The following is a 14,611-nucleotide window of genomic DNA, read 5'->3' on the forward strand; positions in this document are numbered from 1 at the left end:
GCAGACTTTGGATTCATCATGGAGAATATACCAAATGCTTAAAAGATTCTTACTTTGCTTATAGCTTTGGATGATCTTTGATACTGAGAATCACAAAGAATTATACTCTAAGTAATCACAGATGTACTGTGAGAGAATGGTTTCTCATACACACTGATACAGTTAGATTTGACTTTTAATTTTTCTTTTGGTACAATATACACCATAGTAATGTAATCAGATTCTAAACTCTAATTTTACTTGCTAAGTTTCCATATTTATTTTGTTGATAACTGATGCATGATTTATGAACATATGTGCTTTTCTATTATGTGTTCATATTTCCCTTCCTTAGAGTTTTACTGTTATTTCCTTCAGTAAAGGAGCTACTTTTTTTAAAAAAGCTAAATTATATTTCATATATTTAGGATAAAGTTTATTTCCTTTTATACTCAGTTATAATTAATGAAGTAAAGTGTAAAATTTTTAATGGAATAACGTTTGAAATTAATAGAGTTTTGAAAACTGGAGGTGTAAAAATCCTTGGCAAGAGTTTTTATCTCATATAGGCTGAATGAATTATTAAAAGCGAACTTCTACCTAAATCTAAACCTTATTTTCTTCATTATATTGATTTTCTTGTTCCATGAAAACCTATCAAGTTTTCTAGAAAGTTTATGGTAATATTTTTGTGTTGTTTAGTGATAACTTATTTTCATGTAATACATGCAATATATAGGTTTTTGGGGATAATTTTCAGTAGTCTTTCTAGATTACAAAAATGAATACCTATGGAAACATAAATGTATATAATTTTGAATATAAAACCATTTGTAGAATGTAATAGGAACACATTCAAAGCAAAGCTGCATCACAATCTTTTGCAAAGTAGAGAATATTCATACCATGAATAGTGACCATCTATTATATATCTCTCTCTGGATTCTGCTACTTTATGATTTTCATAAACAAGGCTATTTTCCTTCATGTGAAGACTAAAGATAAAATGCCTCTCTCCCTGATCAAACTTCTTCACACTGTTCTCCAGTAGCATCTTTTCCCACTTCAACATCTGGTAAAGCAGCCTAAAGAAAAGAAAATATTTCCTGCAGGGAATGCAATTTTTGGCCTTCTTGGTAAAGAGGACTTCAAATGAAACCAGACCTGGCTATGAGCTACCCATCCATCTTAATATTGCCTGGACTGAATTCACTTGGGGTAATCCTTACTTTCATTTGCAAAGGAATTGTAATCTGCTGTACTTTATTTGTGGTTTTTGAGAATAGCTTTTCTGTCTTCTATACTCTTCCTTAATATTACTTCCTCTGAGCCAGCCTGTCTAGCCTGGTTCTGAGTAGAAATAGCTCCAAGTGTGGAGCACTAATGCCCTGCTATTGCTGGGTTATGTGAAACCCTTTTTCTGTGTTGAACACAAGAAGCCCATGATTATTTCTACCACAGATTCTCACATTCTTAATCAGTTCCACCTGGCCAATAAACAGTAAAGCCAGGACAGCTTCTCTTCTGTGTGGGTTTTCTACTTTATGGGTAATAAAACTGTCCTTGGTGTTATTTAGGAATCCGTTTGATGCCTACTAGTTTACTGTATTGATATTTCAGGGGTATTGGCAGTCGCTGGTGAGCCTTCATTACTGGCATCCCTGAACTGTGGCAATGAAGTAGTTTGGGTAAATAATGGTGGGGTGGGGAACACAGCTGGTAAAGCTTGTTTTTTTTTTGTTTTTTTTTTTTTATACTTACATGTATCAAGGAAAAATTTAGAAGTGGCCTTATGGAAACAAGCAAGGCTAAGAAATGGTTAGATTTCTTTCAAACCTAGAGGAAGGAAGGAAGGAAAGAAAGAAAGAGAGAAAAAGGAGAGAGAAGATGCAATGTAATTTTTTGAACTTGTAAACACCTCACATTGTTTATTTGCAATGGTATTTTGTTAAAATCATTACTAGATACCAAGCGCCTAGTCTGCAAGTTAAAAAGATGAAGCTGGGCTAATTCTCAGCTTCTTTGTATTGAATTAGCTAGTAAGAATGCTCTCTGCAGATTTTAGGGAAGAGAGAGTATTAAGAGCATTCTTTGTCATCACTTTTCTAGTACCAAGTTTGAGTTCCATTTTCAGTACATGGTTTTAGTAATGTGTAAATGTTTCTCGAAAGGTGGCTTGTATTTTTATTTTTATTATTAACGTTTTTTTTAAAACCAACCAGTGTAGGATATTTGAAATGGGAAAAAGTACATGGTAATAGAAAATGAACTCATATTAGATTAAAAGAGACAAATAACCGATGCATCCACGAAAAGTAAATGCTTTGTGAACTTGAAGAGCTCTTGTTGGATGGCACTATTTATTTTGAACAAATTATTTTAACCACATTAACTGTTAAAATGGGGACTCCTTTGGACTTTGAAACAGATTTTGATATAGTGCCTTTCTTTGTATTAGTATTACTTATTCTTACCTTAATTAATTATTGCAGTCACTTCTTGAATGGAATAAATGCCATCAGCTTTATCATTACTATCACCATCATATTTTTATCATAAACAATATTAACTGGCTACAGTGTAAAGAGTTTTGAGTGTGTTTTATAATATACAAGAGAGACCTCTCCTGTCAGTGCCTAGTGCCCAAATGTTATTTATCAAATATATGATTACTGTTGACATCATTATGTATATTTTTAAAGATTCAAGTTTTTCTTCAAAAGTACTTTTCCCCCTGCTTTTAAAAAATATTTCTATAGATTTTTAAAATGCTAATAAGGAGAGATAAAGCCATTTTGCAGATGGTGAAATAAACTATTTGAGATAGCACCGTACATTAATATGAGCAGAATGTGTATGTGGGTGTTCATGTGTGTGCATGTGTTTAAGCTCATCCATTCAACGAATATGAACCCAGCATCGATTATGCATGTGCTCAGTGCTGTAATAGTTGCTGGAATACAAAAATGAATAATACAGAGTTATCACTCTTGAGAATCATATAGTGTCATGGGGTGATAGATTTTCAAAACAAATAATTACAATAAAAATAATAGTACTGTAATAGAGGCTAATTGTGCCTGGAGGAATTGAGAAAGACTCTCTGAAGAGGTAACTTCTGAATGGAGCTCTGAGTGGTGAACTAGGGTTTGGCAAGAGCAGAGCAGGGAAGAATGTTGCAGTTAAATGGAGAAGTTGAAAAAGTTTTGAGGATTAAGAGCACATGATTTGTCTGGAAATAACTGGAGTACAGATAATAAAAACAAGAAATAAGTTCTTGTATGCTATTGCATAGCAGCATGACTATAGTTAACAATATTGTATTGTATATTTTAAAATAGCTATAAGAGACAATTTTGAATGTTCTCATTGAAAAGAAATGATAAGTGTCTGAGGTGATGGATATGCTACATACCCTGATTGGATTATTACACAATGTATACATGTTTCAAAACATCAAACTTTGCCCCATATGTATGTACAAATATTAGGTGTCAATTAAAAATATTTTAAAAGAAAAAAAGTAAATATGGCAAAATGTTAAAAAAAAATTTAACAACCCTACCTCCAGCAAATTTTCTGCAGTTATTATTCTGGTATTTATTTTTGGTTGATTTTCTCCTAAGACTAGTTCAGAGAACTATAGAGTCTAATTTTTAGTTCAATCTCTCTCTTTTTTACATATGAACACTAAGTTTCATCTGTTAGCAACTTTTTGAAGCTAAACACATTGTATACTAAAATATATTTAGTATGTTTTTCCACTTCTTGTTTCAAGATGAGAATATTATCAGCGTTCTTTAGAAAATTTCCCATACCACTTCACAACTCTACTTTAGATCTTAAAACACCTAGTATTATCTGTCCCTCCCACCTCCAATATTTCTGTTTTAGAATTTCACTTGTCCTCTATTTATACTGGTAGTGTTCAAAGGAAGTTTTTTTATGACATTCTTATATGAAACTCCAGTATAGAAATCAGATTAAAATTTTTTTAGACAAAGGTATATATTTAGTTCAAATTCATATAATATGCTTATTATAAATCTATTAATAAGAACAATGAAATTACTTTGATTAGCACAAAAATTTAAAAGGTATATTAGAGAAGATAGTTGTAACCTTATATCAACTGTAGCATCAAATTGATTTCTGTATTATTTGGTTTCACAATATTGAGAAAACCCTGATTCACACATTAAAGTGGTTACAAATGGTAGCAGTGTTTTTTGTTTCCTCATTTGTTTTTATTTTATTTTTAATTTTTGTCTGTAAATAGTAGGTATATATACTTATTGGATACATGTGATGTTTTGATACAGGCATACAATGTACATAGTCTTATCAGGGTGAATGGGGTACCCATCACCTCATGCATTTATCATTTCTTTGTGTTAGAAATATTCCAATTCTATTTTTTTATTTTTTTAAATGTACAATAAATTATTGCTGACTATAGTCCACCCTGTTGTGATATCAAATACTAGATCATATTCATTCTATCTAACTATATTTTTGCACCCATTAACCATCTCCATAACCCACCCCAACCCTTTTTAAAACAACCTGCCTTGAAGTTTCAAGATACTCTTCATTTAAAATGATCCAGAAACTCAGAAAAGTTGCTGGAATCTTTTGTCCAAGATGATGCAGCAAAATCTAATATGTGAACCTATTTTCATTGTTAAATATTCAGCTGAGAGGTGGTTAATGTATTTCTTTTCTTTTCTTTCTTTTTTTTTTGTTTGTTTGTTTTTTTGAGACAGAGTCTCACTCCATCACCCAGGCTGGAGTGCAGTGGGAGGATCTTGGCTCAATGCAACCTCCGCCTCCCAGCTCAATTGATTCTCTTCCCTCAGCTTCCTGAGTAGCTGGGACTACAGGTGTGAGCTACCTCGCCCCACCTTTTTTTGTATTTTTAGTAGAGATGGGGTTTCACCATGTTGGCCAGGCTGGTCTCGAACTCCTTGACCTCAGGTGATCCACCCACCTCTGCCTCCCAAAGTGCTGACATTACAGGTGTGAGCCACCGTGCCCAGCCTGGTTAATGTATTTGTTAGCCAGCCTAAATTGTCATTGTTGCCTGGAAAAATACTCTTTCAAATGAATTTGTTGTAATGGGAGGTTTGACAATAAAATAATATATATGAACTAAAAACAATGTAATTTCTTCTTCTCTCTAATTTTTACTTACTAGTGTCTCTGGTAAAAGGGTTTATGCAGGAGCAAGTTGGTTGACACTTGTCATCAGTCTGCCACAGCTTGTAGATAATTGAAATTACGTTAGAATAGAGAAGTGAAAAATGCAGCAAATCTAAACCAGAATGGCAGGGTCTCCATGGAGGGCCTCATGACCACATACCTCATTCTTCCAGAATTATTATATCTGCTCATATGAATTCTCTGTGCATCCTTACATTTATTAGTAATGTATACTTAGTCTTTTTAAAAAGTACTTGAAATCATAAAGATTTTGATAGCTTAACACTATTTGATCACAATGAACATAGGGAATTTCTTACAATTATATAAAGTCAACATTTCTAGCTGGTTTTAAATAAGAAAATAACCTAGGCATTGATAAAATTGACTTTCAGTAAATCTGAAGTGTGAGGGGGAAATATTTTATCATGGTGTTTGTCTCTATGAGTTAATATTTATAATACTTTTTCTCATGTATTTTTCAATGGAGATAAAATTTATGCAAACACTAATAAACCAGTGTCATCCTAATTGAAACTTGGCAAGTGAGAGACACTAGGTTACCTGTCCTACATTATGCACGCCCACCCTTTCATACTTGGAGCAGATGAAAAGGGAAATGTCAAGATATCACTTGAAAAATGCATTTTTAAAAGTTAAATTAACAAAAAGTAAGACTTATGATTTAGGAAGTGATGGGGGGTACCACTGATGAATACTTTGCTGCACTGTATTTCAGCAATACAGTCCAGCATTGAAGGTCTCTTTTATTCCATAAAGAAGTATACTTTTCTGTAGAAAATTTAAATATTTTAACCTGCAATACATTAAAGGGAAAATTTTATGAAACCACAAAAACAAAAGGTATTTATTCTACCATGGAGATATACATTTTAAAAAAATGTCCATCTATAGTTATTTCAGTCCTTCAATGTAGTATGGACATATTTTTGAGGCTATGTCTGGGCACACAGACTTTTAATGTAACTCAGTTAAAAGTAAATTTATTAAAGATGTAATTTGTGGGATTATGTATGCTATGAAACCTGGTCTGTTTTAATTACGATAATTTCTTTATCCATTGATGGGCACTTGGGTTGATTCCATATTTTGGCTATTGTGAATAGTGCTGCAAGATAAACATGAGAGTGCAGACGTCTCTTTGATGTATTGATTTCCTTTCTGCTGGATATATACCCAGTAGTGAAATTGCCAGATCATAAGGAACTTCTTTTAGTTTTTTGAGGAGCCTCAATACTGTTCTCCAGAGACTATACTAATTTGCATTCCCACTAATGGTGTATGAGGCTTCCTCTTTTCACAGTGATTTCTAAGGACTTTACCTTTACATATGGGACCAGAGTATGAACATTTTGAGTGCCATATGAGGTGATATGGAGATTCAAGGCTGCAGTCCCTGAGTAGCACTCAGTTGTCCCTCAAAGCCACCAACACCGAAAAGAACTAGTCAACATGTTCCTGGAAGTGACTCCCTTGGTCAGTAGCTGCTAAATGATCTTGGGCAAGCCATTTCTCCCTTTTCACATATGTGATTTTTAATGTCCTTTCAAGCTAAAAAGCATTACCTCCATTCTAAGGAGATAATGCTTGCTATCTTTTTGAAAGTGCAGTACTTTCAGAGGATAATCATTAAGATGCAGTGATTCTCATCTTAAACAGTACAACAAAGTGTATATTTCTTGAGCCCTCATTTACAGATAAATAAGATGAAATGGGTAAATGGTGTTTATTAAACTATGATGACATTTGTTAAACTCCCAATGTTAAGGCTGAGAGAGCCTGGGAACCAATGAATAAGAATTCCAAAAAAATCACATCACATTATGCCATTTTCTCCGAATTTTCTCTTTTTCACAGAATCCTATTTGTTAAAACCCTAGCTTCATGCTATTCTTTCTCAGTTGTCCACCATTTCAGATTCATTGTATTCATTAGGCATGACAGGCACATAGCTTAGGTCCTAGTAGCTTTTTAAAGGCCTTTGGAAGTATTTGAGCCCTGAAAACAAATGATATCTTCCAAAGTCCAAAAAAATAAAACCATAAAACCAGCATTGACAAATGTTTAATGAAATGCCTACAAAATATAATATTAAGTCAACTTCATTAATTGTTAAAACTAGTATTCATAAAATTTTCATATTTGGAAATAAACTGTAATTTAGATTTCTCTTTTTGTAAGAATTTCTGAGTATGCAAAATGATTATCATAAAATTATAACCAATTGTAAATTCAGTGAGATGCTTAGCCAAAGAATTTCAAGAGCAAAGTTACAGGAAATCCTTTTATAATTTTGTACTAAAAAATTGAATTTATATGTAATTTGTAAATACCTTAATACATTGTTTATTAAGTGTAAAAATCAAATAACAATCACTAACATTTATCAGATGTTCATTATGTGCCAAATATTATTCTAAGATCTTGTTCATTATGAATGTGCTGTTGATTTTTTTCTCTCTCCCTCTACTCCATGTCTAATCAATCTCCAGCCAGACATTTCACTTGTATTTTTTCCTTAAGTCCATCCAATTATTTTTCTCTCCATTGACACCTGCCTGTCCTCCAACTCAGAATCCCAGTGTCTTTTGACTAAACTACTTCAAAAGTCCTCCTGCATCCCCTCCTGTCTCCAGTGGTAGAGTAAACCTATAAAAGGGAAATTCTGCTTTAAGCCTTTTGGTGGCTCCAATTACTATTATGATAAAGTATGAAATCCTAAACTTGACCTCAAATCTCACCCTTTTGCAACCAGTCTGTTTTCAGGGGCCCCTCTTTATGCTATACCCAGAGAAATTGAACATCCTCCATAGCCTCCTGCCTCAGGGACAGGACAGGAGGCCTGAGGTTTGCTCAGGAGGGGTGTGTCTGATACAGGGAGGCACTGGCAGTAGAGTAAGACCCATATGAATCTGAGGCTACTGTCAAAAGGAGGGCATGAGTTCCCACTGGGAGGGAAAGGAAGGAAAACTTATTGAGGCGTGGCAACACTTGCAGGGCCTGGCTAGGTGTTGGACATGCACCGTCTCAATGAATACCCCTAACAGCCTGTGAGGTTGATCTTACGATTGCGTGCACAGATGAGATGTGCAGGGCAGCACAGCTAGTGAAAATTAGACTTGGGATTTGAAACTTGGCTCTCAAGCCAGTGTTTTTCCACTCATCATGCTGTTCTGCCTTGTTGTTTCATCACTGTTATAACCCCAGTCTACCACAGAGCCTCAAGACAAGGAGTATCTACTCAGTAAATGTTGGGTGAATTTGGAATGTCAGAGTAAGTCACCTCTAGTCTAGGGGCTTTTCCTTTGAAGAAAAACACTGCTTTCATCCTGGGAGTTGAAACAGGTTTTGCAGAGGCTTTGTGACCTTATCTGTCTATCTATGTATCTATCTATCTACCTATCTATTTATGTATAGGTAACTATATTCTAGAGGTTTGAGACCATACTAGTAGGATACTGTTATGGATAAAACACACACACACACACGCACACACACACACACACACACATATATATGAGATATCAGAAATATATCTTATATTAAATATATATCTGATATATGTATCATATATATCATCTTATATATGTATCTCAGATATATATCTGATATATGATATGATATCTGATATAAAATCATATATATCATATATGAAACATGATAATGATATATATAATATAGATGTATCCATCACAGTATCCTACTAGAATATATATATAACATATCCTACTAATATATATACACACACACAGACACACACACACACATATATTTCCAGCATGTCTGTTATGAAGTGTTTACTCAGAAGTAAAATTTAGCAGTTTTTCAAATACGATGACATAGTATTGCAGTGGCTTTTAAAAAGTACCTGGGTACATTGTTTGGTTTAGTTTTTATTAGCATGTATATATAAATATTTTAAAATGTTCTCTCAAGCGGGCAGGTAAGCACTTCGAGGCTTGCCTGGCAGCAGCTTACCAGCAGCCAATAGATTTCTCATGCCAAAAGCTCCTTCTCTCAGCAAAGGAACAGATGAGCGTCCAGATGATAGCCACATGTGTGAGAGGTGGATGTCAGCCTCCATCAGAGTTCCTCAGAAGCTCACCCATCATTGTAGCTTTCTTTGTTGCTTTCTGCATATGTGGTTTAAAAAATCTTTTTAAAGATGTAACAAAGACTTATGACACTTTTAGATCAGTTCTTTGACTACAATAGAAACCAGTGATGGCTTCAAACGGTCATCCCCAGCATTGTTTCCTGATTGTTAAAGTTAACAACTAGGAGTATTTATTTGTATAAGTGAGTATTTTCTCCCTATAGAAAGTCTTCAGTACAGACTTTTGATTATATTTTATTCCCAATAAATTATAATTTAGAACATAAAATATTTTAGATGAGACATGAGACAGGAGAAGGGGTGTGGCTACCCAGGAGGTGAGTATAGGCACTTACCTGGTCTAAAGAGAAGCCATCGGGGATCTGCACTTTGATTCTGGTTCCTGGACTTTACCTATCCCACCTAAATCAGGTTCTGCTAGAACCCCTAGCTCACTAGAGATGGTGGGTGCTAAAAACTGTACTACCCTGAGATGTGTGAGAATAGTCGAATGGAAACTGTGATGTTCTCTAAGTGAATGCATGTTTGTTGGAGGTAACACGGAGCAGGGAATGGGATTCCCAGGAATACGGACCTGGATGGATGCATCTTATTCTGCTGTTTTCTAGCATGTGACCTTGATCAAGTTTTCTGACCTCTTAGATCTTAGCTTTTTTTTTAAAAATCTATCAATGGAGATCATAATAGTAATACTTTCCTTTGTGCTGCTGCAAGAAACAAATTAAATAAACCATGTGTATTAGACTCTTAGGGCTGCCATAACAAACTACCGTAAGCGAAGTGGCATAAGACAGCAGAAGTGTATTTACTTTACTCTCAGAGTAAAGGCTATTCTGGAAGCTAGAAATCTGAAATTAAGGTGTTTGGCAGGGCCATGCTCTGAAGGAACCTTTCCTTGCCTCTTCTAGCTTCTGGTGGCTACTGGCAATCCTTGGTTTTCCTTGGCGTTCCTTGGCTTGTGGCCACATAGCAACAATCTCATCCTCCATCTTCACGTGGCCTTCTTTTCTGGGTATACAGGTGTCTCACATCTCTCCTTTGTGTAAAGACATCAGTCATAGGATTTAGAGCCTATCCTAATTCAGTATGACCTCATGGTTTACCTTGATCATATCTATAAAGATTTTATCTCCAAATAAGATCTGGGGGTTAGGACTTCAACATATCATTCTGGAAACACAGTCCAATACATAACAGTATGTAAAAATGCTAAGTACAGTGACAGTACATATATATATATATATATTTAATAGCCTATTGCATTTTCATTTTTAGATATGTGAAAAATTCATCTTGATAATGGAAAGCTTTCTTAGAAATCATTTTTGTGAGCTTCAGTTTATTCATGTTTTCCTTATATTTCATAGTTTTATAGAGTCATAGATTCTGACTTTTCAGACTTCAAAGGTCGCTCAGTACAGCTAACCATCCAGCTGGTTTGGAATATTCTCTACTGCATCTTTAACAAGTTGTTCTTTAGCCCCTGCTTCCCTTTCTACCTCCAGGATAAGGAACACAGAACCATTCAAAGAACCTATTTTACCTTCTAGTGTCAATAAGTCTTCTGTCTCTTAAGTCCAAATCTATCTCCTTTAATTTTAGCCACTAGTTCCAGGTCTCCAGCTGGAAGTAACATAAGAGCCAATTCAATTCTTGTCCCCTATCTCCACCTCTCATCTAGTTCAAGTCAGTTATCACGACCATGATAACCATAACCCTCATGGTTCCCTGCTGATCAGCCCAGTTTCCTCAGCTGGGCTTTTTTTTTTTTTTTTTTTTTTTTTTTAATATGGTAGCAGGTTCCTTCAACATTCTGGTTATGATTTTATTAATAGATTTTAATTTGTCTATAACAAATAATATGATTTGCCTTGTCAGGTAAATTGCAGAGTGGAATCCTTTGGAGGCCTCTGTTCTGAGGCAGACTGAGGAAATGGGCGCTGGCAGTGGTTCAGGTGGACCTGAGAGTGGACCCCAGGCTGACCCAGTTGGGTTGAGCAGTGGTCTGGGAAGGGGGCTCTGGGGCCCAGTGACTCCAGAAGAATTTGTGGTATTTTAAAAAATGCAAACAATCCTGCCTAACACAGTGAAACCCCGTCTCTACTAAAAATACAAAAAAATTAGCCAGGCATGGTGGTGGGCAGCTGTAGTCCCAGCTACTTGGGAGGCTGAGGCAGGAGAATGGCGTGAACCCAGGAGGCGGAGCTTGCAGTGAGCTGAGATCGTGCCACTGCACTCCAGCCTGGGCGACAGAGCAAGACTCCGTCTCCAACAACAATGACAACAACAACAACAAAAGCAAACAAATGATACACAGTACTTAATATAAATAAACATTGATAGTTGTGGTGAACTTATCTTAACTCTTCCAAATGGACGATCATTAATAGACAAACCACTTAGATTTAGGAGGTCCACATTTCCTCAGCTGCTAAATAATAGTACAGGTAGAATCTGTGTTTTCCTATCTGAATTCCTTACCTTTAAATTTTTTGTTTGCTAATGTTGCCTAGTAAAGAATTATATTTCTGACCATTATCTTTTTATTCACTTATTTGCAAGTTCTTGCCAATGTCCAACAAATTGATGCATAAACCCAGTATCATACCATAACATTCTTTAAAAAATTTCTTTAAAGTGACATGTACTGTACATATTTATGGGGCTCACAGTGATATTGTGATGCATGTAATGTATAGTGTTCAGATCTGGGTAATTGCCATATCCATCTCAAACATTTACCATGTTCTTAATTAGAGACTACGGTATGCAAGGCATTGTGAAATTTACAATCTCAGGGTACAAGGCATGCGTGCAGGATTTTAACTCATTCACACACACACATTCACTCGTGAAACAAAAAATACAGCTTATGGGATACAGTGCATTAAAAGAGACAAAGATGGCTTGTATCTGTCCTACTTAAATATCTTGGTTAATTTGAAGATTAAATGATGTAATGTATGAAAACAACATTAGCAAGTGTTAGCAGACACTGCAACTCACTGTGTGCCAGATTGTTCCACGAGCTTTACATGTGTTCGCTTATTTAATCTTTCTAACAAGTCTATGTGGTACATGCTAATAATATAACCAGTTTTCAAAAGGGGGGACTGAAGCTCAGGATGGCTGAATGACTTACTCAGTCATATGACTAGTCACTGGAGGAGCTAGGATTCAAATACAGCCAGTCTATCTTGAGAATTTGTTCTCATAACCACTATATTACATTACTACTCTTAAAAACATGTAAAGATATAAATTAATCTATTCATACAGTATATTACTGTGTCATTACAAAATGATGTATTTTGCATGAAAATGGAATTGCTGGAATTAGGCAAGCTTTGTTCATTCTGGGGCTTTATATTTACTTGATTATTTTAGTCTAAAATCAGCAAGTTAGGATGAGATGGCCACATTAGGATAGTCAAATTATTTTAATTACTAAAAAGTCCAGATTATGTTCTGGGTGTTTTGTACAATATTAAGATAATTTTTGTACTTGGCTTTAGAAAAATACTTGGGTGTAAAAAAATGTTTTTCTTATACTTTTTAGGTTACCCTCTTGAAAGAAAAATAAGAAAGCACTTTTTTTTTTTTTTAGAACATAGAAATTATATTCCTTGAGATCATGTCCTTTGCAGGGACATGGATGAAGCTGGAATCCATCATCCTCAGCAAACTAACACAGGAAAAGAAAACCAAACACTGCCTGTTTAAGTGGGAGTTGAACATTGAGAACACATGGACATAGGGGACACAGGGAGGGGAACAACACACACTGGGGCCTATTAGGGGTGAGGGGGATGAGGGGAGGGAACTTAGGGGATGGGTCAATAGGTGCAGCAAACCATCATGGCACACAGATACCTGTGTAACAAACCTGCACGTTCTGCACATATATCCTATTTTCTTTTCTGTTTTTTTTAAGAAGAACTGAAGAAAAACAAAAATTAAAAACAAGAAATTATATTCCTTTAATTTGAAAGTTTTGTCCCATCCTTTGATTGTTAGAGGGTTTACTTCCCAAATAAAACCAAAATATACAACATTTGCCTTAAATTCCCTTCTTATTTCTGAAATTTCTTTACTCATAGTTAGGGGATACTCCTGCTGTGAATGAATAAGAATTTTTGCTACTTTTTACCAATTTGAAAAGGAAAACGATTGGTAGAACTGGGCATCTCTCAAATTCTTCTGGTATTTATTCTCCTGACCTTGCTCTTTAAGGTCACCAATATTTTTGGCGACATTGATAGATGAAGCAGCAGGTGATTCCCACGGATGGATATGTTGTTCCACATCTAATTGATTGTGGCACAAAAGCCTTTTATGTTTCTGTCCCATGACCAAGGAGAGGTAAAGAGATTATACTCTGTGCTCTCACAATATGTGGGAAATTAGTATTGGAGGAACTATCCACACTGGGGGTGGTTGGATAGATAGGAATTGAAAGTAGGATTGTTTATGTCTCCCTCTTAGCTTTCTTTACCAGAACATTAATTAGATGTGAAGCTAATAGAATAAAGTATATGCTATAGGGAAAGAATATGACCTATCATGAACATGGGTTCTTGAATTAGATTCCTTGGGTTCAAATAATATTTTATTGCTTCATAGGTATGTGTCCATAAACAAGTTACTTAATTACTCTGGGCTTTGATTTCCTTATCTACCAAACAAGAATACCAAGAGTAGCCATTTCATGGCTTATTACTGGGATTATTGGCTAATTCTTATAAAATAGAATAGTAACTGACACATGGCAAGCTCTCAATGAATGTTAGTGATCACTATTGTTATCAACAAAGAATACTATTATTTTTTCTTCTTTTTATGTCTGGCAAACTACTACTCATCCTTGAATATTCCACTGTCTCTTCTATGAAGTCTTCTCTGACAGTCATTTGCTCCTCTTTGTAACTTCCATACAAAATTGCCTGCAACAATTATAAAAATTCTTCCAACAAGAATAAAACTTCATGGTCCATAGCAAGAATAAAAATTCTTCCAAGAATATGCTTGTTGTATATTTTTCATCTCCACTACTTGCAAACTCTCAGATATCAGAAATTACTTAATTATGTAATTATTTTAGAAAGCAATGCTCAGCACAGCACTTACTATATTAGGCATATGTGGTTGGTAAATAAATAAAAAATGAGAGGATGCTGAACTATAACATGGTCTTTGCTATATCATTGTCTATTCTTGGTTCTAAGTATACTGCCAAGTTAAAGTTCATTGTCAGAATCCATCATTGGCAAGAGCAAGGCAACTGAATTACCA

This window comes from Pongo abelii, chromosome 10 (assembly GCF_028885655.2).
Source record: "Pongo abelii isolate AG06213 chromosome 10, NHGRI_mPonAbe1-v2.0_pri, whole genome shotgun sequence".
In the NCBI taxonomy this organism is placed as follows: domain Eukaryota; kingdom Metazoa; phylum Chordata; class Mammalia; order Primates; family Hominidae; genus Pongo; species Pongo abelii.